Below are 17,497 nucleotides of genomic sequence, written 5' to 3' on the forward strand. Positions count from 1 at the left end.
AGACATCCCCCACTAGGGGCAGTCTGACACACCACACCTCACAGGGTGGAGTACACCCCTGAGAGGAAGCTTCCAAAGCAAGAATCAGACAGGTACACTCGCTGTTCAGAAATATTCTATCTTCTGCAGCCTCTGCTGCTGATACCCAGGCAAACAGGGTCTGGAGTGGACCTCAAGCAATCTCCAACAGACCTACAGCTGAGGGTCCTGACTGTTAGAAGGAAAACTATCAAACAGGAAGGACACCTACACCAAAACCCCATCAGTACATCACCATCATCAAAGACCAGAGGCAGATAAAACCACAAAGATGGGGAAAAAGCAGGGCAGAAAAGCTGGAAATTCAAAAAATAAGAGCGCATCTCCCCCGGCAAAGGAGCGCAGCTCATCACCAGCAACGGATCAAAGCTGGACGGAGAATGACTTTGACGAAATGAGAGAAGAAGGCTTCAGTCCATCAAATTTCTCAGAGCTAAAGGAGGAATTACGTACCCAGCGCAAAGAAACTAAAAATCTTGAAAAAAAAGTGGAAGAATTGATGGCTAGAGTAATTAATGCAGAGAAGGTCATAAACGAAATGAAAGAGATGAAAACCATGACACGAGAAATACGTGACAAATGCACAAGTTTCAGTAACCGACTCGATCAACTGGAAGAAAGAGTATCAGCGATTGAGGATCAAATGAATGAAATGAAGCGAGAAGAGAAACCAAAAGAAAAAAGAAGAAAAAGAAATGAACAAAGCCTGCAAGAAGTATGGGATTATGTAAAAAGACCAAATCTACGTCTGATTGGGGTGCCTGAAAGTGAGGGGGAAAATGGAACCAAGTTGGAAAACACTCTTCAGGATATCATCCAGGAGAACTTCCCCAACCTAGTAGGGCAGGCCAACATTCAAATCCAGGAAATACAGAGAACGCCACAAAGATACTCCTCGAGAAGAGCAACTCCAAGACACATAATTGCCAGATTCACCAAAGTTGAAATGAAGGAAAAAATCTTAAGGGCAGCCAGAGAGAAAGGTCGGGTTACCCACAAAGGGAAACCCATCAGACTAACAGCAGATCTCTCGGCAGAAACTCTACAAGCCAGAAGAGAGTGGGGGCCAATATTCAACATTCTTAAAGAAAAGAATTTTAAACCCAGAATTTCATATCCAGCCAAACTAAGTTTCATCAGTGAAGGAGAAATAAAATCCTTTACAGATAAGCAAATGCTTAGAGATTTTGTCACCACTAGGCCTGCTTTACAAGAGACCCTGAAGGAAGCACTAAACATGGAAAGGAACAACCGGTACCAGCCATTGCAAAAACATGCCAAAATGTAAAGACCATCGAGGCTAGGAAGAAACTGCATCAACTAACGAGCAAAATAACCAGTTAATATCATAATGGCAGGATCAAGTTCACACATAACAATCTTAACCTTAAATGTAAATGGACTAAATGCTCCAATTAAAAGACACAGACTGGCAAACTGGATCAAGAGTCAAGACCCATCAGTCTGCTGTATTCAGGAGACCCATCTCACACGCAGAGACATACAGAGGCTCAAAATAAAGGGATGGAGGAAGATTTACCAAGCAAATGGAGAACAAAAAAAAGCGGGGGTTGCAATACTAGTCTCTGATAAAACAGACTTTAAACCATCAAAGATCAAAAGAGACAAAGAAGGCCATTACATAATGGTAAAGGGATCAATTCAACAGGAAGAGCTAACTATCCTAAATATATATGCACCCAATACAGGAGCACCCAGCTTCATAAAGCAAGTCCTTAGAGACTTACAAAGAGACTTAGACTCCCATACAATAATAATGGGAGACTTCAACACTCCACTGTCAACATTAGACAGATCAACGAGACAGAAAGTTAACAAGGATATCCAGGAATTGAACTCATCTCTGCAGCAAGCAGACCTAATAGACATCTATAGAACTCTCCACCCCAAATCAACAGAATATACATTCTTCTCAGCACCACATCGTACTTACTCCAAAATTGACCACGTAATTGGAAGTAAAGCACTCCTCAGCAAATGTACAAGAACAGAAATTATAACAAACTGTCTCTCAGACCACAGTGCAATCAAACTGGAACTCAGGACTAAGAAACTCAATCAAAACCGCTCAACTACATGGAAACTGAACAACCTGCTCCTGAATGACTACTGGGTACATAACGAAATGAAGGCAGAAATAAAGATGTTCTTTGAAACCAATGAGAACAAAGATACAACATACCAGAATCTCTGGGACACATTTAAAGCAGTGTGTAGAGGGAAATTTATAGCACTAAATGCCCACAAGAGAAAGCAGGAAAGATCTAAAATTGACACTCTAACATCGCAATTAAAAGAACTAGAGAAGCAAGAGCAAACACATTCGAAAACTAGCAGAAGGCAAGAAATAACTAAGATCAGAGCAGAACTGAAGGAGATAGAGACACAAAAAAACCCTCCAAAAAATCAATGAATCCAGGAGTTGCTTTTTGAAAAGATCAACAAAATTGACAGACCACTAGCAAGACTAATAAAGAAGAAAAGAGAGAAGAATCAAATCGACGCAATTAAAAATGATAAAGGGGATATCACCACCGACCCCACAGAAATACAAACTACCATCAGAGAATACTATAAACACCTCTACGCAAATAAACTGGAAAATCTAGAAGAAATGGATAATTTCCTGGACACTTACACTCTTCCAAGACTAAACCAGGAAGAAGTTGAATCCCTGAATAGACCAATAGCAGGCTCTGAAATTGAGGCAATAATTAATAGCCTACCAACCAAAAAAAGTCCAGGACCAGATGGATTCACAGCTGAATTCTACCAGAGGTACAAGGAGGAGTTGGTACCATTCCTTCTGAAACTATTCCAATCAATAGAAAAAGAGGGAATCCTCCCTAACTCATTTTATGAGGCCAACATCATCCTGATACCAAAGCCTGGCAGAGACACAACAAAAAAAGAGAATTTTAGACCAATATCCCTGATGAACATCGATGCAAAAATCCTCAATAAAATACTGGCAAACCGGATTCAGCAACACATCAAAAAGCTTATCCACCATGATCAAGTGGGCTTCATCCCTGGGATGCAAGGCTGGTTCAACATACGCAAATCAATAAACATAATCCAACATATAAACAGAACCAAAGACAAGAACCACATGATTATCTCAATAGATGCAGAAAAGGCTTTTGACAAAATTCAACAGCCCTTCATGCTAAAAATGCTCAATAAATTCGGTATTGATGGAACGTACGTCAAAATAATAAGAGCTATTTATGACAAACCCACAGCCAATATCATACTGAATGGGCAAAAACTGGAAAAATTCCCTTTGAAAACTGGCACAAGACAGAGATGCCCTCTCTCACCACTCCTATTCAACATAGTGTTGGAAGTTCTGGCTAGGGCAATCAGGCAAGAGAAAGAAATCAAGGGTATTCAGTTAGGAAAAGAAGAAGTCAAATTGTGCCTCTTTGCAGATGACATGATTGTATATTTAGAAAACCCCATTGTCTCAGCCCAAAATCTCCTTAAGCTGATAAGCAACTTCAGCAAAGTCTCAGGATACAAAATTAATGTGCAAAAATCACAAGCATTCTTATACACCAGTAACAGACAAACAGAGAGCCAAATCAGGAATGAACTTCCATTCACAATTGCTTCAAGGAGAATAAAATACCTAGGAATCCAACTGACAAGGGATGTAAAGGACCTCTTCAAGGAGAACTACAAACCACTGCTCAGTGAAATAAAAGAGGACACAAACAAATGGAAGAACATACCATGCTCATGGATAGGAAGAATCAATATTGTGAAAATGGCCATACTGCCCAAGGTAATTTATAGATTCAATGCCATCCCCATCAAGCTACCAATGAGTTTCTTCACAGAATTGGAAAAAACTGCTTTAAAGTTCATATGGAACCAAAAAAGAGCCCGCATCTCCAAGACAATCCTAAGTCAAAAGAACAAAGCTGGAGGCATCACGCTACCTGACTTCAAACTATACTACAAGGCTACAGTAACCAAAACAGCATGGTACTGGTACCAAAACAGAGATATAGACCAATGGAACAGAACAGAGTCCTCAGAAATAATACCACACATCTACAGCCATCTGATCTTTGACAAACCTGACAAAAACAAGAAATGGGGAAAGGATTCCCTATTTAATAAATGGTGCTGGGAAAATTGGCTAGCCATAAGTAGAAAGCTGAAACTGGATCCTTTCCTTACTCCTTATACGAAAATTAATTCAAGATGGATTAGAGACTTAAATGTTAGACCTAATACCATAAAAATCCTAGAGGAAAACCTAGGTAGTACCATTCAGGACATAGGCATGAGCAAAGACTTCATGTCTAAAACACCAAAAGCAACGGCAGCAAAAGCCAAAATTGACAAATGGGATCTCATTAAACTAAAGAGCTTCTGCACAGCAAAAGAAACTACCATCAGAGTGAACAGGCAACCTACAGAATGGGAGAAAATTTTTGCAATCTACTCATCTGACAAAGGGCTAATATCCAGAACCTACAAAGAACTCAAAACAAATTTACAAGAAAAAAACAAACAACCCCATCAAAAAGTGGGCAAAGGATATGAACAGACATTTCTCAAAAGAAGACATTCATACAGCCAACAGACACATGAAAAAATGCTCATCATCACTGGCCATCAGAGAAATGCAAATCAAAACCACAATGAGATACCATCTCACACCAGTTAGAATGGCGATCATTCAAAAGTCAGGAAACAACAGGTGCTGGAGAGGATGTGGAGAAATAGGAACGCTTTTACACTGTTGGTGGGATTGTAAACTAGTTCAACCATTGTGGAAAACAGTATGGCGATTCCTCAAGGATCTAGAACTAGATGTACCATATGACCCAGCCATCCCATTACTGGGTATATACCCAAAGGATTATAAATTATGCTGCTATAAAGACACATGCACACGTATGTTTATTGCAGCACTATTCACAATAGCAAAGACTTGGAATCAACCCAAATGTCCATCAATGACAGATTGGATTAAGAAAATGTGGCACATATACACCATGGAATACTATGCAGCCATCAAAAAGGATGAGTTTGGGTCCTTTGTAGGGACATGGATGCAGCTGGAAACCATCATTCTTAGCAAACTATCACAAGAACAGAAAACCAAACACCGCATGTTCTCACTCATAGGTGGGAACTGAACAATGAGATCACTTGGACTCAGGAAGGGGAACATCACACACCGGGGCCTATCATGGGGAGGGGGGAGAGGGGAGGGATTGCATTGGGAGTTATACCTGATGTAAATGACGAGTTGATGGGTGCAGCACACCAACATGGCACAAGTATACATATGTAACAAACCTGCACGTTATGCACATGTACCCTACAACTTAAAGTATAATAATAATAAATAAATAAAAAAAAAAAAAAAAAGGTAGAGAGTGAGAGGAGAAGAGGCAATTTTAGATAAGATGTCCAGAACAGGTCTCTCTGAAGATGTGATATTTGAGCTGAGACCTAAGTAAGTATACAAACAAGTCATGGAACCATATAGGGAAAATGTTGTAGGCAGGGGGGATGGCAAGTACAAGGGTCCTGAGGACCAAGTATGTTCAACATGTACAGCAAGCAGTCAGGAGGCCAGGCCAAGTAGAGACTGGTTAAAAATGAAACTGGAAAAGTAGCCAGGAACCTTGTAAGCCATGACAAGTGTATCAGTTCCCTAGGGCTGCATAACTGCACCACCACATGGCTTAAAACAAGAGACATTTATTCTTTTATAGTTCTGAAGGCCAAAAATCCAAAATCAAAGTGTCGGCGGCATTGTTTTTTTCCTGGGGGATCAGAGGGATAATCTGTTCATTCAAAATTCATGTCCTTCCCCGAACAATGGAATACTGCTCATCAATAAAAAGGACAAGCCAGTGACATATGCAACAACATGGATGATTCCCACAGATCCTATGGATCATTCCCACAGATGATTCCCATGATGTTGAATGAAAGAAGCTAGACCCAAAAAAGTACATACTGCATGATACCATTTCTAGGAAGCACAAGACCAGGCAAAACTGATTCCTGGAGAAGAGTATCCTAGCTTCTGGTGGTTGTAAGCAATCCTTGGTGCTCTGGCCCATGGATGTACTGATTGGTGCAAAAGTAATTGTGGTTTTTGCCACTCTTTTTTTTTTTTTTTTTTTTTGAGATGGAGTCTCACTCTGTCACACATGCTGGAGTGCAGTGGTGCAATCTCGGCTCACTGCAACTTCCGCCTCCCGGGTTCAAGCAATTCTCTACCTCAGCCTCCCAAGTAGCTGGGATTACAGGCACCTGCCACCACACCCAGCTAATTTTTGTATTTTTAGTAGAGACGGGGTTTCACCATCTTGGCCAGACTAGTCTTAAACTCCTGACCTCGTGATCCACCCACCTCGGCCTCCCAAAGGGCTGGGATTACAGATGTGAGCCACTGCCCCCGGCCAGTTTTTGCCACTTTTAATGGCAAAAAATGCAATTACTTTTGCAGCAACGTAATATCACTCCAGTCTCTGCCTCTGTTGTCACATGGCGGTCCTTCCACTGTCTGTGTGTCGCTGTGTCTCTTTTCTTCTCATAAGGATGCCAGTCATATTAAGGGCCCACCCTACTCCAGTATGACCTCATCTGAACTGTACTAATTATATCTGCAATGACCCTATTTCCAAATAGTTCACATTCTGAGCTTCAGGGAAGAACATGAACTTTGGAGGGACACTATTCAACTCAGTACCATGAGGAGTTGGGGTTTTATTCTAAGTGTTGATAGCAACGAATGAATAAATGAGCAAACAGACAAATGCAGGAGTAAATGATCAACCAGGTGAAACAAGCAGCCATCACTTGCCAAGACCACCAGATGAGCCTTTGTCAGTCACTGGTGGACATTGTTCTGTGAAGAGGAAAGGCTTTTGCCTCTGGCCCCTCTTTCTGACCAGCTATTCAAATAGTGTTTTTCAAAACTTTGCAGAAGGCATAAAGATATCTCTCAACGTTTAAAAAAAAAAAAAAAAAAAAAAAGCAATGCTCACAGCAGTCAGCTTCCAGATTCCACACAGGGAGATTTTCAGAGCACACAATATTTCTGACAGGTGGCCAACCCCCTTGTCTCTTGAACCCCCAAACCCAGTTCTCCCAGACTATCTTTATTTATATATATATATAATACATATATTATATATATAGATTTTATATATGATTGATTGATAGATAGATAGATAGATAGATAGATAGATAGATAGATAGATAGATAGATAGACAGACAGACAGACAGATAGATAGAGATATAATTAGGCCTGAATTTGGGTCTATCCAACATAATGACAAGTGCCCAAAGAAGGCCAATCTTATTTCCCTGCTCAGCCCTCATTATAAGTCTCAGCTGATGGGCTGCTGAGTCCTGACACTGCACATTTATTTAGAATTGCAAACACCTGTGTACTAGAAAACCAGGCCAGCAGAAAGTCTTGCCTCCTCATCCCCACCCTCCTGCTCAACAGCCTCTATCTTCAGGGGCAGCCTGTCCTCCTGCCACCCCTGAGGCCAGCAGCCAGAAGTCACAGTGATTCATGCACCTAATGAAGGCAAACCTCCCCCATATAAGAACCTGAGACAGCCTCATTAAGCTTCCCTGGCAGTGCAGTCCCATTCCATGCTAAGGTGCTATCCCACCAGGGGTTAAAGAAATAATTATTGTGGGGCTGGGAGACTTGGTAAATAGCATTCGCCTAAGGAGGAAGCAGGTTTCCTGAGCCCAGCTGAGAAATACAATTAAGTTGTAATATTTTGTCAGGGCTTTTTCCTCCTCCTTACTGTTTATCAGTGTTAAGAGACAATTTATACTTTGCAATTCTCTGGGATGGTGAGTGTACCTCACAGCAGGCAGGTAAGATTAAACTGTCTATCACGAGGCACTGGCCTTCCTTGTTGCTACATACACATAGCCGGGGAGATGAGAGCCTTGAGCACTAGAGATCTTCTGACTTGCAACTTAAGTGACTGAGAGCAGGGCACATCATCACCTCCTTTTCCTAAACTATTGCCCAGAAGCTGGAATCAGGACCAATTGGAAAACTCAGGATTTCTCTTACACAATGGGAAGCCTACAGTCCTCTCTTCAACACACAGATGTCTTGTAGCTTTACTCCCAAGGGTCTCCGCTTCCCCAGTGAGTCGAAAACGGGGCCCATTAGGAGCCTCCCTTCCTGCAAGACAATCTATGACTAAGCTGAAGGCACCGTGATTAATTCATTTCTTCACACAACTCATGTAATGAATACATTCAAATGAGGTAATACATCACAGAGGGGACACATTTAGCCTGTCTTGAAGTCCAGTCAGCCTTGGATTTCTCTCTCTGTTATAGTTTCATCACACTGAATAACTGAAAATCTTTTGACTCTCTTTATCTGTCTATGTTTCATCCACTTTGAATGTGTGTGTCCACAAACAGACTTGTACATGAATGTTCACTGCCAAAATAGCCAAAAACTAGAAACAATTCAAATGCCCAGGAGAAGGGATAAACAAACTGTGGCATAGTTATACAATGGAACACTGCTCACCAAAAATTAGAACAAGCCAGTGACACATGCAACAACATGGATGATTCCCACAGACATGATGTGGAGTTAAAGAAACTAGACCCAAAAAGTACAAACTCTAGGACACCATTTCTATGAAACACAAGATCAGGCAAAACCGATTTATGATGACAAAGCAGAATAGTGGTTATCACCAGAGGGAAAATTGACTGGAAGGACATTTTCTAGGATGATGAAAATATTCTGTGTCTTGATCGGCCCGGTTGTCACATGGGTGTATATTCTTGTAAAAAAAAAAAAAAAAAAAAAAAGGCCACCAAATGTACATTTAAGATTTATTCATTTTACTGTATGTAAATTAAGCCTCAATAAAGAACTTCTAAAATTTACTCATGATGTCATTTAACTTGAATTATATCCTCCCCTCCAACCTACCAGACCGTCCGAAGCCTCTAGCAGTCTGCTCAAAATAAACTTTTGCCAGCACGTTGGGACTGTTGGCTTCTCCACCAGACTGTAAACTCCCAGCTCACCATGGGGTCCTCAGATGTTTGCCAGATAGATGGATGGGTGGAGGGATGGATAGGTGAATGGATACCTCATTCCCTCCAACTCACCGAAAGAGGGAAACCTATCCCACAACGCTTAATTCCTCACCCAGAAGAGGGGCTGAATCTGTGCTCATTCAATCATCCACCCTCACCTGCGCCCCCAGGTGCCAACAACACAGAGCAACGTAACGACCAATTAGGGTTAGACTGCATGACCAGATGAAAGACTTAATTTAACAGCCCCACAGGTGATGAAACAGTAACTTAGGCTGTAACCGTGGTCCATTCATCTGAGCTACTAGAAAACCATATTTATAAACTATAATGAAAAATATACTAATTTGGATAACCCATATGAATCCCAAAATGACTTATATATGTATCTTGAAAATTGTCACTGTTGTCTAATTGTTTAGTTCAAGATTTTCTTACTTGAAGAATGGCTACAATGGGCAGGAAGTACGTTAAATTAGCTAGGAAGATGGCAGGATGGGGAAAAACCTGTTACGGGCAACTAAAGTCTGAGAATCTATTTCCAGTACAAATGCAATTAGTCTTTGGATCTCTGTTACCAGGGGCATCTTGTGTAGACTAAAACCATCCGTGTCAGGATGCACTTTTCTGCTTCGTACCAGAGTTTGGAGTCTTTATCCTTTTAACTCAATGTATACACAGGAATTTCCCTCAGAGGGCCAAGAAAAAAAAAAATCTCGGCTGTAAAATGCATTCTCAATTCCTTTACAGGCAGAGAGAGATTCCTCAGACTTCAAGGAAAGGTACACAGAGGAGAGCAGCAGCACCATCTTGCTTGAAAGGGGGATTCTTTCAGCCTTTTGGGATAGAATAGATGCAGAGGTTTCAGCTGAAGCAAAGGTTACAGGTGTAAAAACGTAAAAAGTGTATAGTTAAATGTTGAAAGTGCTGAGGTAATATCAGGCATTGATTTTTTTAAAGATAAATGCTGAACCAAACTTGCCACTCACGTCTCTACATACTGAGTCTGTGATATTCGAGTTGTAACTAGTTATGCTTTCATAAACACGGAGGGTGTTGTTCTTCTAAACCAACAGAGTATGCAACTGTAATGGATTATACAGCCTCCAGAAACCTGACCCTGGATGAGCCACCGCCTGTATTTTACAAAGTTTCTACACAGGGTGCTGTTCTCAAGTAGCCAGGAGCCCACAGCCTACAGGTACCAAAGTTAATCAGGTGGCAACTTGTAGCAATCCGCCATAGACAAAGGTAAGTGTGTGCATGCACATGCACACACATATTTACACACACATTCACTCACTCAAGCACATGCACACACATGCACGCACACACACACACGCACACCCATCCCACCCTGCCAGCATCCCATCACCATGTGCCAGGAAACCCCCAACTGTATAGCAGGTCCCCCAGTCTGAATATACCACAGAGAATATAAGACCTCTACTAAAAATACAAAAAATTAGCCGGGCATGGTGGCGGGCGCCTGTAGTCCCAGCTACTCGGGAGGCTAAGGCAGGAGAACGGCGTGAACCCTGGAGGCACAAGTTGCAGGGAGGCGGAAGTTGCAGTGAGCCGAGATCGTGTCACTGCACTCCAGCCTGGGCGACAGAGCAAGACTCTGTCTCAAAAAAAAAAAAAAAAAAAATCTGAAACTTGCATCCTACAGCTCCAATCTGCAAGCTCAGTTTTCAAAAGCCTTCGTTCCCTACACTTGAGAAGCCCCATATCACGTTTGTCTGACCACAAACTGGGGCTGCCAGTAGGAAGGTAGCCACCAATGGCATGGGCCTCCCCACACTCCTTTTTCAGTGTTTCACAAGCCTCTGACAAGAGCAGCTGCAGAACGCCTGTGTAGCATATTTTCACACTGTCTTCTTAAGAAAATTCCACTGTCCCTCTCATTTATCATATTCGCATAAGGGGCATCGGGATGTGATCCACAGCTTGTGGTTGATGCAACCACATCTTTGCCTGCACAAGCTGGAGACAGGAAAAGACAGAGCCAAAATGAAGTCTGAGGGCAGCCAATCTGGTCGGAGAAGGCTCTAAGGTGTACTCACCTCTGGAATGAAAAAAGAATCAGGAGACCATGAGAAAACTGACCTCTACAGAGCAGGGACACTAGGAAAGAAAAAGAAAACATGTGTCCACCATGGTGTCAGGCAATTTGGACCCTGACAATTTAATCCCAGCTTCCAGCCTGTCCAAGGACCAGCTGAGGCTTCAAAACAGGGGTGGTGGCAGGAGCTGCTTCAGGTCATGGGCCCTGAAGCTCTCAGTTGTGGCACTCACTGACTGAGTAACACAGCGCTGGGCCTCAACACTTTATAAATGGGCCTCAGTTTGTCCATCTATAAGGTACAGATTAGAATGAAATGGCTAATGTATATAAGGCCCAGGACATCATGTCTGGCACATAACAAGTACTCAGAATTACATTAGAGGTTAATGCAAAGATAAATAAGAATCTCAATAAGATCTGGAGGGCTGCTCTTAGTCCAGAACCACCACTGCTAAGGTTGTTTCTGGACAAAAGGCATCATTCCATTCGTGGCTCTTTTGTTATCACCTCCCTGGACAACCTGGGGGACCCTCTTCAGTCTCAGGATGTTCCCTGGGTCATTGTTATCACTATCCATTTTTCCTTCTGGTGAGAGGAAGAGGAACAGAAAGGAAAGAGCAACGGGAGGGATTGCTATGTCCACCCTACTTTGTGCCATGATGGTCTCGTCACTCAGAGGCACCCACAGGCCTGGCATTCAGGGCCCAAGACTTGCTCTCCTTCCCAGAGAAAGCCCCAGCTGCAGGCCTGTCCTGAGTCATTGGGTGAGTTCCCCAGCAATGTTCTCTGCCCCCCACCACCACCATAAGCCCACTCTTGTGGTTCCTTGTTCATGCACAGCCCAGGAAACCGGATGCCTCCATGGTTGAGACACCTGGTGATCTCCAGGCCCTTGGTCAACATCTTTTGAAGAAACTGATTATATTTTAAGTCAAGAGGGAGATGAAGGAGCCAAGAGGTCCCCCAGTCCTCTTTCTCCTGCACGAAGTTTCTACCTAAGAAAAAACCTCTTGTTCTTAGCCTGAGAAGACACGGTGGTGGAATCTGAAAGTTTATGAGACTAAAGAGACTTAAACAAGATGAAAAACAGGAGAAAGAGAAATAGCTGCACCAGTGTATGTATGGGAGGAAGCTGAGTCCAGGGTGGGAAGTAGAAGCCTGGATAGTGATGGTGAAGGATGGGGAGGGAAGAAGTCTTGGGGCCCAGAGTAGCCTGAGGAAGGAAGACACAAGATAAACATTAAGAGGATAAAAGACCAGCCCAAGCTCCTGAATCTCTACCTCACATTCATCATCTCAAAAATAGGATATGCCTGCCATCCCCACTCTAATCTTGACAGAAAGCACTTCATAAATACGCTGTTCTACAGAGGTGTTTATAGTCATACTAACGCCACCTTTTGCCAGGCCTCCCCGTCAACTTGCTCCTTTTGTCATGAACTGCAGCTAATTGAATAAAATAGGAGTGGTTTTCTTCCCCAGAGTAACCCATTATGAGCATCCTCGGTGTTTAGGATTGATGGCACACCTTCAGGTTTCCATTCCAAAAAATATGTATGTATTTTTTTACTAAATGTTTGTGAAAGGCAGATAACATAAAATGGAAAAACGCTTAAGGCAGAGATTAAGAGGGAATAAAGGAGAGAAAGGGATGAATGAAATAGCTTCTACATCCCAGTTTCTTCCAGTTACGTTCGGAAGGTTGAAACATCCCCCAAACGTTCAGCTCGCTCGCTTCTCGGAATCCACGTGCTTACCCTCTGTACATTTCAGGGAATGACACTCCGTGCAGAGGATGCCAGAAGGTGCTAGAAGACACTGGAAGGTGCAGGTAGCCCTTTTTGACTGCACGGCAGCAAGAGATTTTGAAGGACCCTCAAGCTTTTCTCTTCCCATCTTTATGATTCCACTCACTGAACCACCCCACTGAACCTCCAGCTGCACAAGCCTTGTCTGCATCTTCATCCTCAGAACCTGTCACGGGAATACACATCAAGCTCAGGAAGTTCTCATGCACTTTTCTGGAACAGGAGTGCCTAGAGACTCAATTTCATACACACTGATAGGTCACTGATGTAACAGGCGTGGTTATCTGGTTGACCTGGAAACTCACAGATCCTCTCCATGTTGTAAACACTGAAGCACTTCAAACAGCAGAGACGGTGAAAACCCAAGGAAGCTAAAATGATAGCAAATAAGAGGGGAAGAGTAGAAGAAAAACATAACAGTCTGGAGGTATTTGGTGCAAACTTGAGTGCAGTTCCTCAAAATAGCCCCTGAGTGAAGCCACAGAGACGGTGCTGCAGCTCAGAACAAGAGGAGCTGCATCATCTTCATGCAGCAAACGATGTACTCAGCATACTCAGAATTCCTCATGCCTATCTCAAAATCCTTCTCAAAAATGAATGTTTTTCCATTTCTTTGCATCTATTAATAATGACTTCATTTTCAAAGGGAAAAAAAGTGCTACCACAGCACAGTACCATAAAACACTCTCATTTTTAAGAGATGGAAAGTCCTAAACTTCGATTCTCCAGAAAGAGCCTGTGAATGCCCAAGGAAAGTCTCTCTCAAACTCTACGTGTTCTTACTTAACGTAGAATTTCAACACCTTTCCAAACTGGATTACAGAAGACAAACTATGGAAAGTTCTGGTAAAGGCAAGGATACAGATAGGAGAAATACACTGAAGGGTAATATCTACTACTACACATACTACATAAGTACTGTTTATAATGATGACCTTAGGCCCGCATAGAAAAGGTGAACTTACGTAATCTGGGGAAGAGAGGAGTGGGAAATATAGATGGAATAAGGTTGGTCAAAGTTGGCTATGAATTGTTGAGGCTGGCTGTTGGGTACATGGGGTTTGTTACATGTTGCTCTCACTTTTGTATATGCTTGAAATCTTTCATAATTAAAAAAAGATATTTTAAGGCTGAATTTATTTTAGGGTACTCTGCTTTGAAAGGGTAGAAATCACATCATACATTTTAAAACTATTTCTTTCAAAAACAACCCCACTAAAATATGAAGGCACTTTAAAGGATACACTCCAAAAATACACATTCATCTAAAAATAACTCATTTCTTGGCAGTAATTTCTTTATGTGGGGGGAGGGGCTGTGTCTATGTGGATCCCTCTTTCTCCCTCTCCTTCCCTCTCTCTCTGCCAGGGTCCAGGTCTATTCTTTCTACACCAATAATCTCTCTCCACATAAACCAGCCAGCTCTGATACATGCAGCCCAATGCACTGGTAGCCATAGGAGATAAAGATGCTGGGGCTTTTGCCAGATCTTGCATCAGGAAAGATGCCTTACCGAGCTGGAGGGCACAGGCACCTGGAATCAGGATTTCTATCTGCTACTGACTGACTAGGTAGGCTGGCGAGGGCCAAGCTAGATTCAGGTTCTCAGATTTGGGGTTGGCACATGTGCATCATCACTACCCTACTCCTGGGGCCTGAAGGATTTCACCTACCCGCTTCATGTTGGCCATTAGAGAAGATTAGTGCTGCAGAGCAATGCCCTCTCAGACCAACACTAAATTGAGTTTGCAGGAAACACAAGCAGTCAAGTCTGAGCAGAATCTAATCATTCATTCCAAAGCAGGTTAATTTGTTCTTTATATGTTCACATCAACAATGTCGCAATGATTTGGGCTCAACATCTCAGCATTGTGGAAGGCAGCCAGCCTTGGTATTCCGGGGGGTGTGCTTTGAAGCTCCAAATTATTTGCTCTTTGTGAATAATTAGAGCTACCAGCCTTCCCTATGTGCTCCTGTCAATAATCATTTGAGGGGGACCTTGGTAGTGATTCCTGAGGAAACAATGCACCAAGGTGGTTAACTCTTATGGACAGTCCCTCAAGGCAATAGTGGTCATCCACTTCTTTTACATCAGTCCCCATCTCATGGAGTGGCACCATCAGCCATCTGAAAACAAACCTGGGCACTCACCCAGATGCTACCCTCTCCACTACTGCATATCCAATACAGTCCATTTTAATTCCTAAATACCTCTCACGCCCATCCCAACTCTCCATTTCCACTACCAATACCCTCATCTGCTCTAATTTCCTTCAGCTTATTGAGAAAAAAATTTAAAATGAGGCCAAGGAAGGGATGAAGCACCTCTGCACCCCAGGAAGGAGGATGCTCTATTCCTGCAGGTAAAATGTGGTATCATTGAATGTCAAATCTTCCCTGTGTCTCAGCATCTGACTCAACCCATCACCCAAAAGTGGAGCCAGTCAGACCCAGCATCCACGAGGGAGATTTGCTTGAAGGGTTATCCCTAAGAACCACTCAAGGTAGGAAGCAGAAAATCAAAAGCTCTATCCCAAGGAGAATGAGAAGGTGGTTGAGGAACCCAGTCACACATCTGGCATGAGGCTGCTGGGGTAAAAAGTTGATGACTGCGTCTTCCAATAAGGCAGGCTGGCTCCATGTGAAGCTCATTCTAACTCTTGAGGTACTCAGAGAGGTAGCCTGTTGACCCAACCAAAAGCAGATTTTGTTCACGGTATTTTCCAAAACCGGACTTAACAATCTTTAGCTGGAACATGCCATCTCCATTTCTTCCAATGTCCCACGATACCTGACAGCACGAAACATATTCTGCAACCTTCTGAACCCTCAACACATTTAATTTTTTACCCCCCATAATTTGAGCGTAACTGTCAACAGAAAGGCCGAGTGGAGCACTTTTCTTCCTGACCCAGTGGTTTCTGGAGAAGGAGGAAGGTAGGGTCTGACCCAGGACTTCATGCCAAAAACAAAAGTAAGGCAAGTCAAATGTCCATCAGGTATTCACAGGCCAATAGACCCAACAAGAAAAGCAAACAGTCCTCAAAGTCAAACTAATAAGAAGTAGAGTGTGCAGCAAACTTCCAAGACCAGGTGGCATGGGAGTGGTGGTGGTTAGGGCTATCACCTAGCTGAGGGGCTGGCTCGTGTGTCAGCCTCCGTTGGTACCAGCCACATGAATGACTGATTTGAGGAACCCCTACAGAGGTCATCATATGGATGGCTGCAGTCTCTTCCATAGTCCCTGCTCCTGCCCGTGCCTTTTCACCAAAGGCAGAACATCCCTGGGTGAAAGAGCAGCTGAAAGATCAAGGCTGCAGGTGTCCCTTCCCCTGTGCTTGCCCCAGAGAAGACTCCACTACCACTGGACCTCAAGGGGACAGGAGGCCTCTGTCAAGTCCTCCCCATCCCAAGTAGAGTTTCTCATGTCCAGTAAGGTCCTGGCACTTCCATCTCCTGCCTTTTAAAGAATGTGACTCAACCTGGCCGGGCATGGTGGCTCATGCCTGTAATCCTAGCATTTTGGGAGGCCAAGGCGGGTGGATCACCCAAGGTCAAGAGTTCAAGAGCAGCCTGGCCAACATGGTAAAACCCCGTCTCTACTAAAAATACAAAAATTATCCAAGCGTGGTGGCAGGTGCCTGTAATCCCAACTACTCAGGAGGCTGAGGCATGAGAATCATTTGAACCTGAGAGGCAGAAGTTGCAGTGAGCCGAGATCTCACCATTGCACTCCAGCCTGGGTGACAGGAGCGATATTCTGTATCAAAAAATAAAATAAAGAATGTAGCTCGATGCAGCTATTTTTTTTTTACTTTGAAACCCTTTTTAGAAATTTAAATTATCCAGAATCCTAGGTGGAAGGAGCCAATTTCTGGGTGGTTCTGGAGGTGGTAGTATCCTTCCCAGGCAGAATAGATCCTCTCAAGGAAGCCCAGAGGAACCATCATAGACCTGAACACAAAAAGGAAAATTCTCATTTGTAGATAAAGAAATTGAAGCCCAGATAAGTTAAATGACTTTCACAAGGTCATGCATCTGTTTTACAACAGGCTAGAACTAGAAAGTACATTTTCTTATAGGAATGTGCATGGCGCTGTCTCACCAGACATCATGTTCTCTTCATAACTTTGAATAGCAAGCACCCTTATCTCTGAAGGAGGGACCTAGTTTTGCATTATAGAAATTGCCTGAGACTGAAATATAAATATGAACCTAATTAATGATAGAATTCTTATCCTTAGGTGAATAACATTCTGTTAAGGATGTTAAAAGGATAGGAAAACTATTTGGCAACTTATAGAAGATCCTCATATGTCATCATACTTTCCAAGTAAAGTTATTTCCAAAAATGTCTACCTGTAACTTCAATTGTATACAAAACGCATAGATAAAATCAAAAAGATTTATGTCAGCTACTTGAATTAGCATAAGTCCCCGGCCTGAAAGAAATTAAACGTTTTTTTTTTTAAATAT

The 17,497-nt window shown here is 42.7% G+C and overlaps 1 long non-coding RNA gene across 5 annotated transcripts in view; it reads right to left on the reverse strand.

The window, feature by feature from the left end:
• LOC105470920 (uncharacterized) overlaps window positions 1-17,497 on the reverse strand; it is a 290,539-nt gene that overhangs the window by 220,846 nt on the left and 52,196 nt on the right. For 2 of the 5 annotated variants that reach the window (XR_011619562.1, XR_011619561.1), the window contains exon 3: window positions 11,212-11,272. The exons of the other annotated variants lie outside the window; for them this stretch is intronic. This is a non-coding gene — a long non-coding RNA (uncharacterized lncRNA). The remainder of the gene's footprint in view (window positions 1-11,211; window positions 11,273-17,497) is intronic. 5 annotated transcript variants of the gene reach the window in all.

Source organism: Macaca nemestrina, chromosome 2 (genome assembly GCF_043159975.1).
Source record: "Macaca nemestrina isolate mMacNem1 chromosome 2, mMacNem.hap1, whole genome shotgun sequence".
Taxonomy (NCBI): domain Eukaryota; kingdom Metazoa; phylum Chordata; class Mammalia; order Primates; family Cercopithecidae; genus Macaca; species Macaca nemestrina.